Consider the following 22,370-nt stretch of genomic DNA (forward strand, 5'->3'; position numbering starts at 1 on the left):
GAGACTCGGCCCAGGTATGCCTACATTCTTGGACTACCAATTTTACTTTTGAGGCAATTAACTGTTTCATTTGTTTTAGAAACTCAGTTTCGCTTGTTTAGTAGGATTTTCTTGCCCTTATCCTCTTACATGAGTACCGGGTACAAGATTGTAATTAACTTTAATTGTTAAAAATTCCACAGGATAGGTACCAGTTGCCACGTTGTCCTGTTTCTGACATTCACTATATAACGGTATATTCGTTGTGCATTTATTTGCTAATTTCACCATGTTTCGTCTCCAAGCTTTCCGTGCAGATCCAGCGGGTGAAATAGGGACTTTAAATCGTGCCAAGAGGACTGAATTACACACTCTTGCACATGAGTATCAACTAGAAGTTCCCTACCAAGCCAACAAAAATGAAATACACAACCTGTTAGTGGATCATCTCTTAGAGCAAGGTAAGATTGACTCTGAAACTCACGAAACTTACTTTATTGCAGATAAAACTGATTTGGCAACGATGAAACTCAGACTAGAGCTGGCCAAGATCGAACGCGAGCAGCAAAGGGAAGCAGCTGCCATGCAAAGAGAAGCCCTCGAGCAACAAGAACGAGCAGCTGCCATACGAAGGGAAGAACAAGAACGTGAGATTGCATTACTCCGTGAGCGGGAACGAGTACAGCTTGAAACAAAACAACGCCAATTGGAGATGCAACACGAATATGACAAACAACAAGCAACTTTGGCTATGGAATGTCGTCAACGAGAATTCGCGTTGGAAACTTCACACCTCGCTCAACGCCAGCAAGCTACCGCCAATCTTCCCGTCAGTTTTAATATATCACATGCAAGTAAGTTCATTCGTAGAAACAGAAGTTGACGTGTTTTTCACCACCTTTGAAACCCTTGCTAATCAACTTAGTTGGCCTGCCGACCAATGGGCCACCCTTCTCAGAGTACATCTTACAGGTAGAGCTGCAGTTACACTCAGTACTTTGGCGTCTGAGAATGACTACCAAACTCTGAAACAAGCAGTGTTGGACGCCTACCTTCTCTCCACCGAAAGTTATCAAAGGAAATTCCGTGACCACCTAAAGGCAAGTACCACTACCTTTCTCGAGTTTGCTAATACCAAAAGGAGATATTTTATGAAATGGCTGGAAGCAGCACATGTCTCTACCTTTGCAGAACTCGTCAACCTTATGCTAGTTGAAGAATTCTTGAGGCGTGTGCCGCCTCCTGTCCGTCTATATTTAGCAGATAAAGAAGAAACCGACTACCTGAAGTGTGCTAAGTCGGCTGACACTTACAGCCTCATCCACCGGCTGACACCAGAACCATCTTCCAGTAAGAAGTCGTGGTACAGTTACGAGAAAGTGAGCACCGATCAAGCTGGCTCGCAATTGTACTGTAAGTATTGTAGACTCTATGGACATACCATAGATAAATGTGGTAAGTCTCAATACAAAGGAACCACCGAATCACCAAAACCCAAACCAACTCCTCCTAAGTCCGGTAAGCCTGTGATGAATGTTGGTGTTCATGTTAATGATCTTTCTCTTTTCAGTAAACACCTGTATACTGGAACTGTCTCTGCCAACGGTTCAAATCCGGAGGGACGTTTCAAATTGAAGATCTTGAGGGACACAGCGGCTCTTCAATCGATTATTTTGAAGTCGGCTGTGCCCAACATTGCTTACACCGGAGAAACTGTCTTCATCACTGACCTCACTGCTACCACTCCTTATCCTCTCGCCATAGTCCACCTGGATTGTCCCTTCGTGAACGGAGAAGTCCAAGTCGCCGTCAGGGAAAAGCCTTTTCCCATGCCTGGAGTGCAACTTCTCCTGGGCAACGACTTGGCAGAAGACCTGCAACCGACCAACCTGATCGTCATGGACAAACCCCAGGTGTGTACCTCTGTGACGGATAATCCTATTTTTGAGTATGTTCCAGCAAAGGTTCAAGAGAGTGATGAAGTTTCTCCTCCGGTTTTAGTGACCACCCGTGCACAAGCTGCACGACCACAGCCAGCTGACTCTACTGTTACCGCTGTCCCTCAAGACCCTCAGAAACTACCCCCGAATCTGACCAAGTTGGAGTTCCGTAAGTTACAGAGGGAAGATCTTGGAAGACACAAGAGGCTAGTGAAAAAGCTAGAGATGCAGGCAGGAGTGAAAGGTAAGGTACTCCATTGTATAAGGGAGTACCTAGGCAACAGAAGACAGCGAGTCACTGTGAGGGGTGAGGTCTCAGATTGGCGAGACGTCATATGTGGAGTCCCGCAGGGGTCAGTCCTTGGACCTATACTGTTTCTGATATATGTAAATGATCTCCCAGAAGGAGCCGAATCGTTCCTCTCATTGTTTGCTGATGATGCAAAAGTTATGAAGAGGAATATAACAGCAGAACATAGTAGGATGCTACAAGATGACTTAGACAGAGTGAATGAACGGTCCAACAAATGGCTACTAAAGTTCTACCCGAGTAAATGCAAGGTAATGAAACTAGGCGGTGGAAACAGGATGCCAGACACAGGATACCTAAAGGAGATGAAGTACTTTATGAAACAGTCAGAGAGAAATATCTAGGAGTTGATATCACACCAAACCTGTCTCCTGAAGCCCACATAAAAAGAATTACATCTGCAGCATACGCAAGGCTGACTAACATCAGAACAGCCTTCAGGAACCTGTGTAAGGAATCATTCAGAACCTTATACACCGCATATATAAGACCAATCCTGGAGTATGCGGCTCTGGCATGGAACCCGAACCTTGTCAAGCACAAGACGAAGCTGGAGAAAGTTCAAAGGTATGCCAATAGACTAGTCCCAGAACTAAGAGGCATGAATTACGAGGAAAGGTTGCGGGAAATGCACCTTACGACACTGGAAGACATTAGTGAAAGGGGCGACATGATCACTACCTACAAAATCCTCAGGGAAATTGACAGGGTAGACAAGGATAAACTATTCAACACTGGTGGTACGCAAACAAGGGTACACAGGTGGAAGCTGAGTACCCAAATGAGCCACAGGGAAGTTAGAAATAACATTTTCAGTGTTAGAGTAGTTAACAGTGGAATGCATTAGGCAGTGATGTGGTGGAGGCTGACTCCATACACAGTTTCAAATGTAGATATGATAGAGCCCAGTAGACTCAGGAATCTGTACACCAGTTGATTGACGGTTGACAGGCGGGACCAAAGAACCAAAGCTCAACCCCTGCAAGCACAATTTGGTGAGTACACACACACATGTACATCAAAACCCTCTCTGGAATTGTTGCAACCTTTTATAACATTTTCGTGCATGATTTGTTTTCAGTTTTTCGATATAAATGATTAATGAGAGAATTATTAAAAATATAAATCGAGTAATACTTTTTGGTTGATGATGGAAGCAATTGTGCATATAGAAGCCTGGGGAGGTATTGCAAGCTAAGAGAACACGGGAGGAGAGCGAGAGCGAGAGAAAGAGAGAGAGAGAGAGAGAGAGAGAGAGAGAGAGAGAGAGAGAGAGAGAGAGAGAGAGAGAGAGAGAGAGAGAGAGAGAGAGAGAGAGAGAGAGAGAGAGAGAGAGAGAGAGAGAGAGAGAGAGAGAGATCGGGTCACAGAGAGAGAGAGTCAGTGATTGCGAAGAGATCAGGTCACAGAGAAAGAGCCAGTGAGAGAAACAGAGGTACAGAGAGAGAGAGATACAGAGGCAGAGCGACCTTTGAACCCACATACAATAGATTAATTACAAAGTCAACCAATCAACACATGCTTTATGACGTAACAATACAATTGCTCCTCTCCCAATATAATAATTGGAAACCTTAGGTGTTTTATACAAAAGTTTCTGATATTCAAACTATTCTTTAATTATACCCGATATTTTAGGCTGTTAAGCAACCAATTGAGCTGACAAACAGTCATGAAATTATTTATTGATATTATTGACATTTTTCTGTTGCACATTCAGGGTGAGGGCAAATAGGCATTGTGGCAAATTAATTGAGAATTCTTCCTTTTGTGTTGAGTTAAATGTAAGTCATTAGCTGGGATATAAAGCTTGTTTGGCAAGGTGCATGTGTTGAAGCACTCGCGTACGCACGCACGCTCGCGCCCGCACACACACACACACACACACACACACACACACACACACACACACACACACACATACACATGGCGAGGGGGGGGGGACCACATGGACCCCCGTGGAGGACGGGGGTCACCCCACCTCTTCCTCCATTTCCCTCTTCTGCCCCAATGCCAACACCTACCCCTGAGTTGCCCTTGACTAATACAACCTCCCTCCCTCTCTCACCATCACGGTTCCATCTGCCCCTCTCCCCCCCCCCCACCCTCTCTATCCTTCTCCCTCCAACCTCTCAACCTCTATCTGACTCTCAACCTTCCGCTACCTCTCAACCCCTCTAAGCCTCTCAGACCCTCTCTAATCTTCAGACCCAGTATGCCCTTACTACTCCAGACCTACCTATCCAGGCCCTACAACAGACCTTTGATCCTACCTACCTTCCTAGATGTCCAGCCCCCCTTCGCCCCCCAAAAACCCTCCAGACCCTATTCACACCCCAGACACCCCCCCTCAGATCTTCCCAGACCCCCAGAGTAAGGGCAAACTCTGGTACCACAGTTTCTAAGAAGAATCTCAAGCTTTGGTACACCAATGCTGATAGGGTATCTAATAAAGCAGAAGAAATAAAAGAAAGATTGAGTGAGGCAGATCCTGACATAGTTGCATTAGTGGAAACTAATATAAATGACATGATCTCAGATGCAATCTTTCCAGAGGGCTACCAGGTAATAAGACAAGAGAGGACACAGAGACAGGGAAGAGGAGTGGCACTCCTAATAAAGCGGAAATGGAAGTTTGAAGACCTGGGAAATCGGGTTACCAATGAGAGCACTAGCTTTATACACGAACTCTGACAGCAGATGGGAGGAAGATTGTGATCTTTGTAATCTAGAATCACCCACCAAACAGTAGAAGACCCAGGCAGGAGTATGATGACAACAACAAGGCATGCATAGATGAACTGCAGAAGGCAGCTGCATTAGTTCACAGAATGAGAGCAAAGCTGCTGGTCATGGTGGACCTAAATCATGCAGAGATAACTTGGGAATCAAGGAATCCCCATGGAAGGGACCTTTTAAGCCATTTGGTCCACCTTTGTGACAGGTTTGTCTGGTCACAATCAGGATCAAATGCAGGAAACTGAGGTATATTTGCCATTTTTTACTGAATAAATGTAAACTTATCACTTAAATGTTCCTCAGAATACTAAACACTTACTGCACTGTATATGTTAGTTATGAATTCACCGTAATTACTTTAATTTTGCAAAGCACACAAGCATTTTAATGCAAAAGTTCACAGTAGTGCACAATATAGCAGCAACTGACTTCATACCTAACCCTGTATATATGTGTTTTCCTGCTCATAGCAGCACAGCAGGTGTCAGCAGTTGGCAGCAGTTGGTACAGCAGTTGGCACAGCAGTCAGTTCACAGTGTGAAGAATTGTAGCACAGAGCTCGTTTCATATACAAAACATCGAGTTTTGTATACAGCATCAAAGCGTCGTTTCGTACACCGCGTCGGCAGATTCCTCAGCATACAGCTTCAGTCAGCACATAGCATTGGTTAGCACATAGCTTGGGTTAGCACACAGCACTGCATAGCACACAGCATCGGTTAGCACACAGCACCGGGTATAGTGCTCACAGACAGCACGACTTCCCTTCCTACTCCGGGGGCGAGACAGCATGTTTCTCATTGTGTTTTAAGCTGAACAAATACCTGCGTTCACAGTTCATCCTCGTCGCCAGTGTGGTGTTGTGTGTTACTGAGGAAGTCTTGGTTGTAGGGTTGATATAAAGCCATTGCTTGGTTACTGACTTTAATACTTATAAACGATTTCATGACAAGTAGCTACCAAGCTTGGCGGGCGTCCTGTACGCTCTTGTTTACCTTCTCTGCGTCTGATCCACAACACATACAAACGAATGATACCGTTTTCTATGAACATGACAACTATGGCCATTGCTTCTGTACTCTTTCTCAGTATTTCCACAAATGTTTCAGGTACAGAGGCATTTCCTTCCAATGCAACAATTCCATCTTCCCTTTGGATGATTATCTGATGCTCAGTCTCATTATTTTTCTCTGTGAGGGATTTGATCTCCTCCCTTGCTGCTGTCAGCTCACTTTGCAGGTTGTTAATTATATTCATCATTTCATGCATCTCCCTCCTGAATTCCTCCAAAACTTCGGCTAACCTTTCCTTCATTTGGTCACTTTGACTGTTCCCTGTGTCCCTGGTGCATCCTCCTGCCATCTTTGTCCCTTTCCCTGATGAGTTTTGATAGGGTTAGGCAGGGAGGGGCAGAGAGGAAGAGAGAGAGAGAGAGAGAAAGAGAGAGAGAGAGAGAGAGAGAGAGAGAGAGAGAGAGAGAGAGAGAGAGAGAGAGAGAGAGAGAGAGAGAGAGAGAGAGAGAGAGAGAGAGAGAGAGAGAGAGAGGGTGGGGTGAGATTTTAGGTCACTCAATCTATGGTAGCCAATTGAAGGGGGTGGGGGAGTGGGGGCAGTGTTTTGGGGAATGTGGAAGTGGGGAGGTCTGGTCAGGTGGTCGCTAGCCTTTCATATGTCACAAATGTGATAGTTTCTTACCCTGACTTGTGTGTGTGTGTAGAGATTAACAGCATGATAATTCATTTCCCAAATTGAGCTCACAGTGAGGTTCCTTACTCATTCACTACCAATCTATCATGATTACTATTCTATTAACGAATGAAATGCATTATATGTGACTGCTTGATACCTGCTTGATGGGGTTCTGGGAGTTCTTCTACTCCCCAAGCCTGGCCCGAGGCCAGCCTCGACTTGTGAGGGGTTTGGTCCACCAGGCTGTTGCTTGCAGTGGTCCACAGGCCCACATACCCACCACAGCCCGGCTCATCCAGAACTTCTCTTAGAAAACAATCCAGTTTTCTCTTGAAGATGTCCACAGTTGTTCCGGTAATATTTCTTATAGTCGCTGGGAGGACGTTGAACAACTGCGGACCTCTGATGTTTATACAGTGTTCTCTGATTGTGCCCATGGCACCTCTGCTCTTCACTGGTTCTGTTCTGCATTTTCTTCCATATCGTTCACTCCAGTACGTTGTTATTTTACTGTGTATATTTGGGGCCTGGCCCTCCAGTATTTTCCATGTGTATATTATTTGCTATCTCTCTCGTCTCCTTTCTAGAGAGTACATTTGGAGAGATTTGAGACGATCCCATTAATTTAGGTGTTTTATCTCGTCTATGCATGCCATATATGTTCTCTGTATTCCCTCTATTTTAGCAATCTCTCCTGCTCTGAAGGGGGAAGTGAGTACTCAGCAGTACTCTTTTGTTTTCTTAACTAAGTTCATACTAATTATAGGTAAAAAACTAGGTTAAATCAAATTTATTATCTTTAAGATTATTTTACTTTACAATTATCATTTGTCTAATTTTTTTTGTTTATATTCATCTTAACAGTCTCTACTGATTTTTTGTTTTCTCCACAAAACTTGTGTACCTTTCATGGCTATCTAGTGTTCTTTATTCAACTTCAAATTGTTCCATTTTTTTTGTATACTTGCATTTATTGTTGTGTTTTGCTATAATAATTCTCTAATTATAGCGGACTTGATATTTATGTAAGCATCTACCTCAGTGTCTTAGTAAAATCTTGCTCATAAATATAATCTTACCCTGTTATTTATAAAAAAAAATAATTTTTATATTTAATTGTCATTTGATTTATACATCATTTATTGTAATTAATTATTGAGCTCATTTTGTTTTCTTAAGTTCATACTAATTATAGGTTCACAACTAAGCTATATTAAATAATTTATTTTTAAGATTATTTTTACTTTACGATTATTATTTGTCTCATTATTTTTTGCTATATATTATTCCTGTCAGTCTACTGTGTTTTTCTTCTCTCTTAACCTGACTGCTGCATCCTTCCTGGCTATCTGCGGGGATCTTTACTCTACTTCTAATTGTTTCGATTGTTTGTGTACCTACGTTTATTGTTGTGTTTTGCTACAATTATTTTCTATTCAGCAGATTTAGTATTTAACTTGTTCTTGTAATTGCTTGTCTTATTGTATCGTGACATTATTGCATCTATATGCTTACTGATATTGATCCTGATCGAAATCTTCTGTCTCATATCCACACAAATCAGCACATTGATTTGTGTGGATATGAGCAAACATAGCAAACATGGACACAACACCACCAGAAAGCAAGAAACTTTCATTCAGGCTACACAGTGAATCAGCTTTAGGCAATCTCTCTAATGCACTTCACAATTTTAACTGGGAATCTGAATTCAATAATACACAGGATATAAACTCATTAACTAACCTCTTTCTCTCCAAAACTCTAAGCCTCTACAACACTCACTGTCCCCTCCTTACCAAACATGTAACTGACAAAAGAAAAAACAATCCGTGGCTCACAAGTGGCATAATCGAATCAATCAACAAAAAACATGAATATGATAAGAAATTTAGGATTGGCCTAGTTACAAAGGAAGTAGTTAAAAGGTACTCATCAGTGCTTACCAGTATCATAAGAAAAGCCAAACTTTTATATTATGAGACTAGATTCAAAGAAGCAAAAGGCAACATGAAAATCACATGGAATACCATCTCCTATATCTTAGGAACAAAACAACACTCCCACAACCAGATAACACTCTCTAAGGATGGCCTTACACCGTCATCTGATTTAGAAATGGTGAATGAATTTAATAGCTTCTTTTCATCGGTTGGTGCTAACTTTGCCAGTAAAATCCCACAGACTCAGACACATATCAACACATATCTCTCAGGCAGCTATCCAAACTCTCTTCTTCTTTCCCCAGTCAGCCCGACAGATGTTTGATACACTCTGTATCAAAACGACATCTGCCTTTCCCTAACCAGTTTCGGCATTTCCGTGGGTGCATGAATGTGCATTCCGTGCCTCTGGTCCCATATCTGCTCTGTCCTTTTGCATAATACCTGCAAATATTTTCATCTGTGATTGTATTCTTATTGTTTGTACCCGTGCACGACTTGGCTACCTCTGTGTTTTTTGTTCCAACTTTCTCGTTTCCGCATTCTTTCTCCGTATGGCCCTTATCTTTCTCCTTGTTGCTTTCGTCTTTCTCATTTGTGTTCTCGTTCGTCTCAATTTTCTCTCTTTATTCATATCACCAGTTTGCTCTACAATATTGCCTTCAATTTTGTGAACCTTGACACAATGTTCTACATTGCTAGTTTGGCTCTAAATTCTCAGTCCCTGTGTTGTGCTCAGAGTTCGTTGCTGTCTTTATATACTCTGCTTATATTTCTGGTAGTTTTTTTGTGAATTGTAGCCTGTGTACTTCAGGAATGGTATTCATTAGTTTGGTAATGTGTTCCCACATCTGTCTGTCTCTTCGACAGATCCAGTAGTTACCTTCCAGGTTTGCATATTGTGAAGGTAATCCTGTACAACTGAGGTGAAATTTTATGTTACAAATGTTACATACAATCCCTGCAACATTCTTCCGAAGTGGCTTAAAACAGCCTCCACACGTCTCCATGTTGGGTTTGTGGTGTTATAATATTATATGAATATATTTATAATATTATATGCATGTATATATAATATGTATGCAGTATATTTATAATATTACATATGTTTCTTTGTTCAAGTTTACGTGCGGGTACTTATCACCTTGTGGAGAAATATAGTCCCCTTAGGGACCGTATAGTTGACCGTTGTTTATCCCAGGTCGTGGGCAGACCTGGGACAAACTATACTATATATTATATGATATTGTCAGTCTCCGTGGTGTAGTGGTAAGACACTCGCCTGGTGTTCCGCGAGCGTTATGTCATGGGTTCGTATCCTGGCCGGGGAGGATTTACTGGGCGCAATTCCTTAACTGTAGCCTCTGTTTAACGCAACAGTAAAATGTGTACTTGGATGAAAAAACGATTCTTCGCGGCAGGGGATCGTATTCCAGGGACCTGCCCGCAACGCTACGCGTACTAGTGGCTGTACAAGAATGTAACAACTCTTGTATATATCTAAAAAAAAAAAAAATTGTAAACCATGCACACTGTAGAAGATTTCAGAGACTTACCAGTCTCTGGTAAGTACTTACCAGTCTCTGGTAAGTACTTACCAGTCACCACTCAACAAGCACAACCAGGCATTTACACGGCGGATCGTCCAACGCAGAGGCGTCAGTCAGGTCGCTCCTCTGTGTATGCACCGATGTTGCCACTACCTCCAATTTGGTTTCATCGCTCTATCGCTAGCAATTTTCCAAAAATACGTTGCAGGCTACACAATGTGAGAGGCCAACTACTATGATCTAGCCTCTATACTCCTTCAATGTCCCGACTATCTGACTTTTCTCCGCAGACCTCACTAACACATGTGTGTGTGTGTGTGTGTGTGTGTGTGTGTGTGTGTGTGTGTGTGTGTGTGTGTGTGTGTGTGTGTGTGTGTGTGTGTGTGTGTGTGTGTGTACTCACCTATTTGTACTCACCTATTTGTGTTTGCAGGGGTTGAGCTCTGGCTCTTTGGTTCCGCCTCTCAATTGTCAGTCAACTGGTGTACAGGTTTCTGAGCCAGTACAGACTCCCAGGTATAGAGTCAGCCTCCACCACATCACTGCATAATGCATTTCACCTCTTATCTACTCTGACACTAAAAAAAGTTCTTTCTAACGTCCATATAGCTCATTTTGGTACTCAGTCTCCACCTGTGTCCCCTTGTTTGCGTACCACCCTTGTTAAACAGTTTATCCTTATCTACCCTGTGAATTTCTCTGAGAATTTTGAAGGAAGTGATCATGTCTCCCCTTACTCTTCTGTCTTCCAGTGTCGTAAGGTGCATCTCACGAAGCCTTTCCACGTAACTCATGCCTCTTAGTTTTGGGATTAGCCTAGTGGAATACCTTAGAATATTTTCCAGTTTCGTCTTGTGCTTGACAAGGTACGGGCTCCATGCTGGTACCGCACACTCCAGGATTGATCTTACATATGCGGTATACAACATTCTGAATGATTCCTTACACAGGTTTCTGAAGGCTGTTCTGATGTTAGCCAGCCTTGAATATGCTGCAGATGTAATTCTTTATATGTGAGCTTCAGGAGACAGGTTTGGTGTGATATTAACTCCTAGATCTTTCTCTCTGTCAGTTTCATGATTACTTCATCTCCCATTCGGTGTCCTGTAGATGGCCTCCTGTTTCCACTGCCTAGTATCATTACCTTGCATTTACTCGGGTGGAACTTTAGCAGCCATTTGTTGGACCACTCATTCAGTCTGTCTATGTCATCTTGTAGCCTCATACTATCTTCCTCTGTTTTAATCCTCCTCATAATTTTTGCATCATCGGCAAACAATGAGAGGAACGATTCTATACCCTCTGGGAGATCTTTTACATACATCAGAACCAGTATAAGTCGAAGGACTGAACCCTGCTATACTCCACTTGTAACGTCTCGCCAATCTGAGACCTCACCCCTCACATTGACTCGTTGTCTCCTGTTGATTACGTACTCCTTTATCCATTGGAGTACCTTCCTTTTCACTCCAGCCTGCATCTCCAGCTTTTTCACTAGCCTCTTGTGTGGTACTGTATTAAAGCCTTTCCGGCAATCCAAAAATATGGAGTGTGCCCACCCTTCTCTTTCTTGCAGGATTTTTGTTGCCTGGTCGTAGAATTCAAGTAACCCTGTGTGGCAGGACTTGCCACCCCTGAACCCATGTTGATGCTGTATTACAAAGTTCTTTCGCTCCAGGTGCTCCACTAGCTTTCTTCGCACAATCTTCTCCATCAGCTTGCATGGTATGAAGGTTAGGGATACTGGCCTGTAATTCAGTGCCTCCTGTCTATCCCCTTTCTTGTATATTAGGACTACGTTAGCTGCTTTCCAAATTTCTGGCAGTTCCCCTGTTGCCAGTGATTTGTTATACACTATAGAGAGTGGCAGGCACAGTTCTTCTGCTCCTTCCTTTAGTATCCAAGGGGAGATTCCATCTGGGCTTATAGCCTTTGTCACATCCAACTCTAGTAAACACTTCCTTACTTCCCCGCTAGTAATCTCACACTCTTCCAGTGGTTCCTGGTTAACTATTCCTTCCCTTATCTCTGGAATTTCTCCTTGCACTAAGGTGAAGACCTCCTGGAATTTCTTATTCAGTTCCTCACACACTTTTTTGTCGTTTGTAGTGAATCCTTCTGCCCCTATCCTTAATTTCATTACCTGTTCCTTTACTGTTGTTTTTTCTCCTGATGTGGCTGTGCAGCAATTTAGGCTGAGTCTTTGCCATGCTTGCGATGTCATTTTCGTATTGTCTTTCTGCCTCTCTTCTCATCCTGACATATTCATTCCTGGCATTCTGGTATCTTTCTCTGCTCTCAAGTGTCCTGTTATTTCAATAGTTTCTTCACGCCCTTTTACTTTGCTGCTTATCTAATCTACATCTCTGATTAAACCATGGGTTTCTCATCTTAGCTCCACATATTTTGTGTGTGTGTGTGTACTCACCTATTTGTACTCACCTATTTGTGCTTGCAGAGCTTGAGCTCTGGCTCTTTGGTCCCGCCTCTCAACCGTCAATCAACAGGTGTACAGGTTCCTGAGCCTATTGGGCTCTATCATATCTACACTTGAAACTGTGTATGGAGCCAGCCTCCACCACATCACTTCCTAATGCATTCCATTTGTCAACCACTCTGACACTAAAAAAGTTCTTTCTAATATCTCTGTGGCTCATTTGGGCACTCAGTTTCCACCTGTGTCCCCTTGTGCGTGTGCCCCTTGTGTTAAATAGCCTGTCTTTATCTACCCTATCAATTCCCTTCAGAATCTTGAATGTGGTGAACATGTCCCCCTTAACTCTTCTGTCTGCCAGCGAAGTGAGGTTTAATTCCCATAGTTTCCTTCTGGGAGAGGAAGAATTTCCTCTCCCAGATAATACCTTGTATCTGGCCTCCTGCTCCCTACACCTATCTTCATTACATTATATTTGGTTGGGTTAAACTCTAACAACCATTTGTTCTACCATTCCTTCAGCTTGTCTAGGTCTTCTTGAAGCCTCAAACAATCGTCTTCTGTCTTAATCCTTCTCATAATTTTGGCATCGTCCGCAAATATTGAGAGAAATGAATCTATACCCTCCGGGAGATCATTTACATATATCAGAAACAAGATAGGACCGAGTACAGAGCCCTGTGGGACTCCTCTGGTGACACGCCAATCAGAGGTCTCACCCCTCACTATAACTCTCTGCTTCTTATTGCTTAGGTACTCCCTTATCCACTGGAGCACCTTACCAGCTACACCTGCCTGTCTCTCCAGCTTATGTACCAGCTTCTTATGCGGTACTGTGTCAAAGGCTTTCCGACAATCCAATAAAATGCAGTCCACCCAGCCTTCTCTTTCTTGCTTAATCATTGTCACCTGGTCGTAGAATTCTATTAAGCCAGTCAGGCAAGATTTTCCCTCTCTGAACCCATGTTGGCGATTTGTCACGAAGTCCCTTCTCTCCAGATGTGCTACCAGGCTTTTTCTCGCGATCTTCTCCATCACCTTGCATGGTATACAAGTCAAGGACACTGGCCTGTAGTTCAGTGCCTCTTGCCTGTCGCCCTTTTTGTATATTGGGACCACATTCGCCGTCTTCCATATTTCTGGTAGGTCTCCCGTCTCCAGTGACCTACTATACACTGTGGAGAGTGGCAAGCAAAGTGCTTCTGCACACTCTTTCAGTACCCATGGCGAGATCTCGTCTGGACCAACAGCCTTTCTAACATCCAGATCCAGCAGGTGTCTCTTGACCTCTTCTCTCGTAATTTCGAGCTCTTCCAAGGCCGCCTGGTTTACTTCCCTTTCTCCTAGCACAGTGACCTCACCTTGTTCTGTTGTGAAGACCTCCTGGAACCTCTTGTTGAGTTCTTCACACACCTCTTTGTCATTCTCTGTATACCTGTCCTCGCCTGTTCTAAGTTTCATCACCTGTTCTTTCACTGTTGTTTTCCTCCTGATGTGAGTGTGGAGTAGCTTTGGTTCGGTCTTGGCTTTGTTTGCTATATCATTTTCATGATTTTTCTCTGCTTCTCTTCTCACCCTAATTTACTCATTCCTGGTTCTCTGGTATCTTTCTCTACTTTCTGGTGTTCTGTTGTTCTGGAAGTTCCTCCACGCCTTTTTGTTCAGTCCCTTTGCTTCCATACATGCCCTATTATACCATGGATTATTCTTTTGCTTCTCGGAATTTTCCCTTTGGGCCGGGATGAACCTGTTTACTGCCTCCTGACACTTTTGGGTGACATAGTCCATCATATCTTATACTGACGTAGTTCTGAGGTCTGTGTCCCAAGGTATTTCCCTAAGGAAACTTCTCATCTCCTCATAATTCCCCTTTCGGTATGCCAGCCTTTTGTTTCCTAGTTCTTTTTTAAGGGGAGATAATTCCTAGTTCTACCAGGTACTCAAAGTTCAATACACTGTGATCACTCATTCACAAGGGTGCTTCCATCTTAACTTCCCTTATATCCCACTCATTTAGGGTAAATATCAGATCGAACATTACTGGTTCATCTTCTCCTCTCATTCTTGTTGGATCCTTGATGTGCCGGTTAGAAAGTGTATTGTTGCCACGTCCAGCAGCTTAGCTATCCATGTTTCTGGTCCTCCATGCGGGTCTTTGTTCTCTCAATCTATCTTCCCGTGGTTGAAGTCATCCATAATTAGTAGTCCAGATCCATTCCTGCTAGAAACAGAAGCTGATCTCTCTCTGTTATATTAATGGTGGCCATGTTGTTTCTATCATATTCCTGTCTGGGTCTTTTGTCATTTGGTGGTGGATTATATATGACTACGACTATTTTTTTTGTCATCCAGTTGTTAAGGTACCTGTTATGTAGTTACTGAAACCTTCACAGCCCTGAATAACCATTTCTTCTAAATCACAGCCTTTTCTTACCAGCAGAGCTACACCACCACCACCTCTTCCCTCTCTCTCTTTCCTCATAACATAATAGTCCTGAGGGAACACTGCATTTGTTATGGTTTTCGTTAGCTTTGTTTTTGTGAGTGCTATTATGTCTGGGTTTTCTTCTAGTTCTAATTCTCCAAGTTCATTTGCTTTATTTGTAATTCCATTTATGTTAGTGTACATTGCCTTGAGGCTCACTTTCTTCTGTCCCTTCTCAAATCACCTTGGAAAGTGTTCTGCTGGTGGGGAAGCTGTTCCATCGGTGTGAGGATTTGTAAGGTGGGTAACAGGATCTCAGAAGGTACTGGGGTGAGAGGTGGGGGGTCAAGTGGAGGGGGGGGGGGGGAGGACAGGAAAGGTATGGGATGAAGGGGGAGGGAGGAGGGGAGGAGGGAGGCTGAGCATTCGAGTGGGGGCAGGGAGGGTTTGGGGGTAGGGGAGTTTCCTATGCAGAGGAGGGTGGTGGGGTTGCCCTCCCCTCTAGTGTTACTGGGTAGGTGGTTGTGGGTTTCCCCCTCACCTCTGGGGATGTTGTGTTGGGAGTTGTGATTTCCTGGTTTTCCTCTCTCACCATGCGTTTCTTCCTTTCTTCTGCCGCCATGGCTCTCACCTCCCTTCCTCATGTCCCTCTGGAGGAATAATTTTTTAATTCTCCCACATATTGCAGGTGGCTCTTCCTTGTTAGAATCTTCTCCTTTGTGTTCTCCTTTGCAAACACTATCTTTAACACACGGTCCCGGTTTTTGTTGTACCAGCCTAGCCTGAAAACCTTCTCAATGTTATGCTCAGCCCCTTCCATCTCGAGTGCCTTCAGAATTTCATTCACTGCCGCTTTGTCCTTATCATTCCACTCTGTCCTACTGGAGCCTTCCTGCTCTTTAATACCCACAGCTACCATTGATCTTTTTCTTTCCAGCAGCTGGCTAGTGGAGCGTGCAGCTTCCTGTGAGGTGGCTGCTATCATGGCTACCTCCATCATTGTGGAAATAATTTCAATGATGGAGGTACTTCAATGATGTGTGTACTCACCTATTTGTGCTTGCAGGGGTTGAGCTTTGGCTCTTTGGTCCCGCCTCTCAACTGTCAATCAACTGGTGTACAGATTCCTGAGCCTTCTGGGCTCTATCATATCTACATTCAAACTGTGTATGGAGTCAGCCTCCACCACATCACTGCCTAATGCATTCCATCCGTTAACTACTCTGACACTGAAAATGTTCCTTCTAACGTCTTTGTGGCTCATGTGGGTACTCAGTTTCCACCTGTGTCCCATTGTTTGCATCACATTAGTGTTGAATAGTTTATCCTTGTTTACCCGGTCGATTCCTCTGAGAATTTTGTAGGTTATGATCATATCTCCCCTTACTCTTCTGTCTTCCAGTGTCGTAAGGTGCATTTCCCGCAGCCTTTCCTCGTAACTCATGCCTCTTAGTTCTGGGACTAGTCTAGTGGCATACCTTTGGACTTTTTCCAGCTTCGTCTTGTGCTTGACAAGGTACGGGCTCCATGCTGGGGCCGCATACTCCAAGATTGGTCTTATATATGTGGTGTACAAGATTCTGAACGATTCCTTACACAGGTTCCTGAACGCTGTTCTGATGTTAGCCAGCCTCGCATATGCCGCAGACGTTATTCTTTTTATGTGGGCTTCAGGAGACAGGTTTGGTGTGATATCAACTCCTAGATCTTTCTCTCTGTTCGTTTCATTAAGTACTTCATCTCCTATTCTGTATCCTGTGTCTGGCCTCCTATTTCCACTGCCTAGTTTCATTACTTTGCATTTACTCGGGTTGAACTTCAACAGCCATTTGTTGGACCATTCACTCAGTCTGTCTAGGTCATCTTGTAGCCTCCTACTATCGTCCTCAGTTTCAATCCTCCTCATAATTTTTGCATCATCGGCAAACATTGAGAGAAACGATTCTATACCCTCTGGGAGATCATTTACATATATCAGAAACAGTATAGGTTCCAGGACTGACCCCTGCGGGACTCCACTCGTAACGTCTCGCCAATCTGAGACCTCACCCCTCACACTGACTCGTTGTCTCCTGTTGCTTAGGTACTCCTGTATCCAACGGAGTACCTTCCCTTTCACTCCAGTTGCATCTCCAGCTTTTTCACTAGCCTCTTGTGTGGTACTGTATCAAAGGCTTTCTGACAATCCAAAAATATGCAGTCTGCCCATCCCTCTCTTTTTTGCCTTATTTTTGTTGCCTGGTCGTAGAATTCAAGTAACCCTGTGAGGCAGGACCTGCCATCCCTGAATCCATGTTGATGCTGTGTTACAAAGTTCCTTCGCTCCAGGTGCTCCACTAGCTTTCTTCGCACAATCTTCTCCATCAGCTTGCATGGTATGCAGGTTAGGGACACTGGCCTGTAATTCAGTGCTTCCTGTCTATCCCCTTTCTTGTATATCGGGACTACGTTAGCTGCTTTCCAAATTTCTGGTAGTTCCCCTGTTGCCAGTGATCTGTTATACACTATGGAGAGTGGGAGGCACAGTTCTTCTGCTCCTTCCTTTAGTATCCAAGGGGAGATTCCATCTTTTAACCCGCCTTTGTCACATCCAACTCTAGTAAACACTTCCTTTCTTCCCCGCTGGTAATCTCAAACTCTTCCAGTGGATCATGGTTAACTATTCCCTCTCTTATCTCTGGATTTCTCCTTGCTCTAAGGTGAAGACCTCCTGGAATTTCTTATTCAGTTCCTCACACACTTCCTTGTCGTTTGTAGTGAATCCTTCCGCCCCTATCCTTAATTTCTTAACCTGTTCCTTTACTGTTGTTTTTCTCCTGATGTGGCTATGCAACAATTTTGGCTGAGTCTTTGCCTTGCTTACGATGTCATTTTCGTATTGTCTTTCTGCCTCTCTTCTCATCCTGACATATTCATTCCTGGCATTCTGGTATCTTTCATTCTGGTATCATTCTGGTATCTGTACTCACCTAGTTGTGCTTGCGGGGGTTGAGCTCTGGCTCTTTGGTCCCGCCTCTCAACTGTCAATCAACAGGTGTACAGGTTCCTGAGCCTATTGGGATCTATTATATCTACACTTGAAACTGTGTATGGAGTCAGCCTCCACCACATCACTTCCTAATGCATTCCATTTGTCAACCACTCTGACACTAAAAAAGTTCTTTCTAATATCTCTGTGGCTCATTTGGGCACTCAGTTTCCCCCTGTGTCCCCTAGTGCGTGTGCCCCTTGTGTTAAATAGCCTGTCTTTATCAACCCTGTCGATTCCCTTGAGAATCTTGAATGTGGTGATCATGTCCCCCCTAACTCTTCTGTCTTCCAACGAAGTGAGGTTTAATTCCCGTAGCCTCTCCTCGTAGCTCATACCTCTCAGCTCGGGTACTAGTCTGGTGGCAAACCTTTGAACCTTTTCCATTTTAGTCCTATGCTTGACTAGATATGGACTCCATGCTGGTGCTGCATACTCCAGGATTGGTCTGACATATGTGGTTTATAATGTTCTGAAAGATTCCTTACACAAGTTTCTAAAGGCCGTTCTTATGTTACCCAACCTGGCATAATATGCTGCTGTTATCCTCTTGATATGAGCTTCAGGGGACAGGTCTGGCGTGATATCAACCCCCAGGTCTTTTTCTCTCTCTGACTCTTGAAGTATCTCATCTCCCAAGTGATACTTTGTATCTGCTCTCCTGCTTCCTACCCCTATCATCATTACATTACATTTGCTTGGATTAAACTCTAACAGCCATTTGTTCGACCATTCCTGCAGCTTGTCCAGGTCTTCTTGAAGCCTCAAGCTGTCCTCCTCTGTCTTAATCCTTCTCATAATTTTGGCGTCGTCAGCAAACATTGAGAGGAATGAGTCTATACCCTCTGGGAGATCATTTACGTATATCAGAAACAGGATAGGTCCAAGTACAGAGCCCTGTGGGACTCCACTGGTGACTTCACGCCATTCTGAGGTCTCACCCCTCACTATAACTCTCTGCTTCCTATTGCTTAGGTACTCCCTTATCCACTGGAGTGCCCTACCAGTCATGTGTGTGTGTGTGTTTGTGTGTGTGTGTGTGTGTGTGTGTGTTTGTGTGTGTGTGTGTGTGTGTGTGTGTGTGTGTGTGTGTGTGTGTGTGTGTGTGTGTGTGTGTGTGTGTGTGTGTGTGTGTACTCACCTAGTTCTCACCTAGTTGTGTTTGCGGGGGTTGAGCTCTGGCTCTTTGGTCCCGCCTCTCAACCGTCAATCAACAGGTGTACAGATTCCTGAGCCTATCGGGCTCTGTCATATCTACACTTGAAACTGTGTATGGAGTCAGCCTCCACCACATCACTTCCTAATGCATTCCATTTGTCAACCACTCTGACACTAAAAAAGTTCTTTCTAATATCTCTGTGGCTCATTTGGGCACTCAGTTTCCACCTGTGTCCCCTTGTGCGTGTTCCCCTTGTGTTAAATAGACTGTCTTTATGTACCCTATCAATCCCCTTCAGAATCTTGAATGTGGTGATCATGTCCCCCCTAACTCTTCTGTCTTCCAGCGAAGTGAGGTTTAATTCCCGTAGTCTCTCCTCGTAGCTCATACCTCTCAGCTCGGGTACTAGTCTGGTGGCAAACCTTTGAACCTTTTCCAGTTTAGTCTTATCCTTGACTAGATATGGACTCCATGCTGGGGCTGCATACTCCAGGATTGGCCTGACATATGTGGTATACAAAGTTCTGAATGATTCTTTACACAAGTTTCTGAATGCCGTTCGTATGTTGGCCAGCCTGGCATATGCCGCTGATGTTATCCGCTTGATATGTGCTGCAGGAGACAGGTCTGGCGTGATATCAACCACCAAGTCTTTTTCCTTCTCTGACTCCTGAAGAATTTCCTCTCCCAGATGATACCTTGTATCTGGCCTCCTGCTCCCTACACCTATCTTCATTACATTACATTTGGTTGGGTTAAACTCTAACAACCATTTGTTCGACCATTCCTTCAGCTTGTCTAGGTCTTCTTGAAGCCTCAAACAGTCCTCTTCTGTTTTAATCCTTCTCATAATTTTAGCATCGTCCGCAAACATTGAGAGAAATGAATCGATACCCTCCGGGAGATCATTTACATATATCAGAAACAAGATAGGACCGAGTACAGAGCCCTGTGGGACTCCACTGGTGACTTCACGCCAATCGGAGGTCTCACCCCTCACCGTAACTCTCTGCTTCCTACTGCTTAGATACTCCCTTATCCACTGGAGCACCTTACCAGCTACACCTGCCTGTCTCTCCAGCTTATGTACCAGCCTCTTATGCGGTACTGTGTCAAAGGCTTTCCGACAATCCAAGAAAATGCAGTCCGCCCAGCCCTCTCTTTCTTGCTTAATCTGTGTCACCTGATCGTAGAATTCTATCAAGCCTGTAAGGCAAGATTTACCCTCCCTGAATCCATGTTGGCGATTTGTCACGAAGTCCCTTCTCTCCAGATGTGTTACCAGGTTTTTTCTCACGATCTTCTCCATCACCTTGCATGGTATACAAGTCAAGGACACTGGCCTGTAGTTCAGTGCCTCTTGTCTGTCGCCCTTTTTGTATATTGGGACCACATTCGCCGTCTTCCATATTTCTGGTAGGTCTCCCGTCTCTAGTGACTTACTATACACTATGGACAGTGGCAAGCAAAGTGCCTCTGCACACTCTTTCAGTACCCATGGTGAGATCCCATCTGGACCAACAGCCTTTCTAACATCCAGATCCAGCAGGTGTCTCTTGACCTCCTCTCTCGTAATTTCGAACTCCTCCAAGGCCGCCTGGTTTACCTCCCTTTCTCCTAGCACAGTGACCTCACCCTGTTCTATTGTGAAGACCTCCTGGAACCTCTTGTTGAGTTCCTCACACACCTCTCTGTCATTCTCTGTATACCTGTCCTCGCCTGTTCTAAGTTTCAATACCTGTTCTTTCACTGTTGTTTTCCTTCTGATGTGACTGTGGAGTAGCTTTGGTTCGGTCTTAGCTTTGTTTGCTATATCATTTTCAAAATTTTTCTCTGCTTCTCTTCTCACCCTGACGTACTCATTCCTGGTTCTCTGGTATCTCTCTCTGCTTTCTGGTGTTCTGTTATTCCGGAAGTTCCTCCACGCCTTTTTGTTCAGTTTCTTCGCTTCCATACATGTCCTATTATACCATGGATTCTTCTGTTGCTTCTCGGATTTTTCCCTTTGGGCCGGGATGAACCTGTTTACTGCCTCCTGACACTTTTGGGTAACATAGTCCATCATACCCTGTACAGACTTGTCTCTGAGGTCTGTGTTCCAAGGTATTTCACTTAGGAAACTTCTCATCTGTTCATAATTCCCCTTTCGGTATGCCAGCCTTTTGATTCCTAGTTCTTTTTGGGGGGAGATAAGTCCTAGCTCTACCAGGTACTCAAAGTTCAATACACTGTGGTCATTCATTCCCAAGGGCGCTTCCATCTTAACTTCCCTTATATCCCATTCATTTAGGGTAAATATCAAATCAAGCATTGCTGGTTCATCTTCTCCTCTCATTCTTGTTGGTTCTTTGGTGTGCTGGCTTAGAAAGTTTCTTGTTGCCACGTCCAGCAGCTTAGCTCTCCATGTTTCTGGTCCTCCATGTGGGTCTCTGTTCTTCCAATCTATCTTCCCAGATTGGAAGATTGGATTGTGTGTGTGTGTGTGTGTGTGCGTGTGTGTGTGTGTGTGTGTGTACTCACCTATTTGTGCTTGCAGGATCGAGCATTGACTCTTGGATCCCGCCTTTCCAGCTATCGGTTGTTTACAGCAATGACTCCTGTCCCATTTCCCTATCATACCTAGTTTTAAAAGTATGAATAGTATTTGCTTCCACAACCTGTTCCCCAAGTGCATTCCATTTTTCTACTACTCTCACGCTAAAAGAAAACTTCCTAACATCTCTGTGACTCATCTGAGTTTCCAGTTTCCACCCATGTCCCCTCGTTCTGTTATTATTACGTGTGAACATTTCATCTATTTCCACTTTGTCAATTCCCCTGAGTATTTTATATGTCCCTATCATATCTCCTCTCTCCCTTCATTTCTCTAGTGTCGTAAGGTTCAGTTCCTTCAGCCGCTCTTCATATCCCATCCCTCGTAGCTCTGGGACAAGCCTCGTCGCAAACCTCTGAACCTTCTCCAGTTTCTTTATGTGTTTCTTCAGGTGGGGGCTCCATGATGGCGCGGCATACTCTAAGACGGGTCTCACGTAGGCAGTGTAAAGCGCCCTAAAAGCTTCCTCATTTAGGTTTCTGAATGAAGTTCTAATTTTCGCCAGTGTAGAGTACGCTGCTGTCGTTATCCTATTTATATGTGCCTCAGGAGTTAGATTAGGTGTCACATCCACTCCCAGG

Source organism: Procambarus clarkii, chromosome 31, assembly GCF_040958095.1.
Source record: "Procambarus clarkii isolate CNS0578487 chromosome 31, FALCON_Pclarkii_2.0, whole genome shotgun sequence".
NCBI classification, from domain to species: Eukaryota; Metazoa; Arthropoda; class Malacostraca; order Decapoda; family Cambaridae; genus Procambarus; species Procambarus clarkii.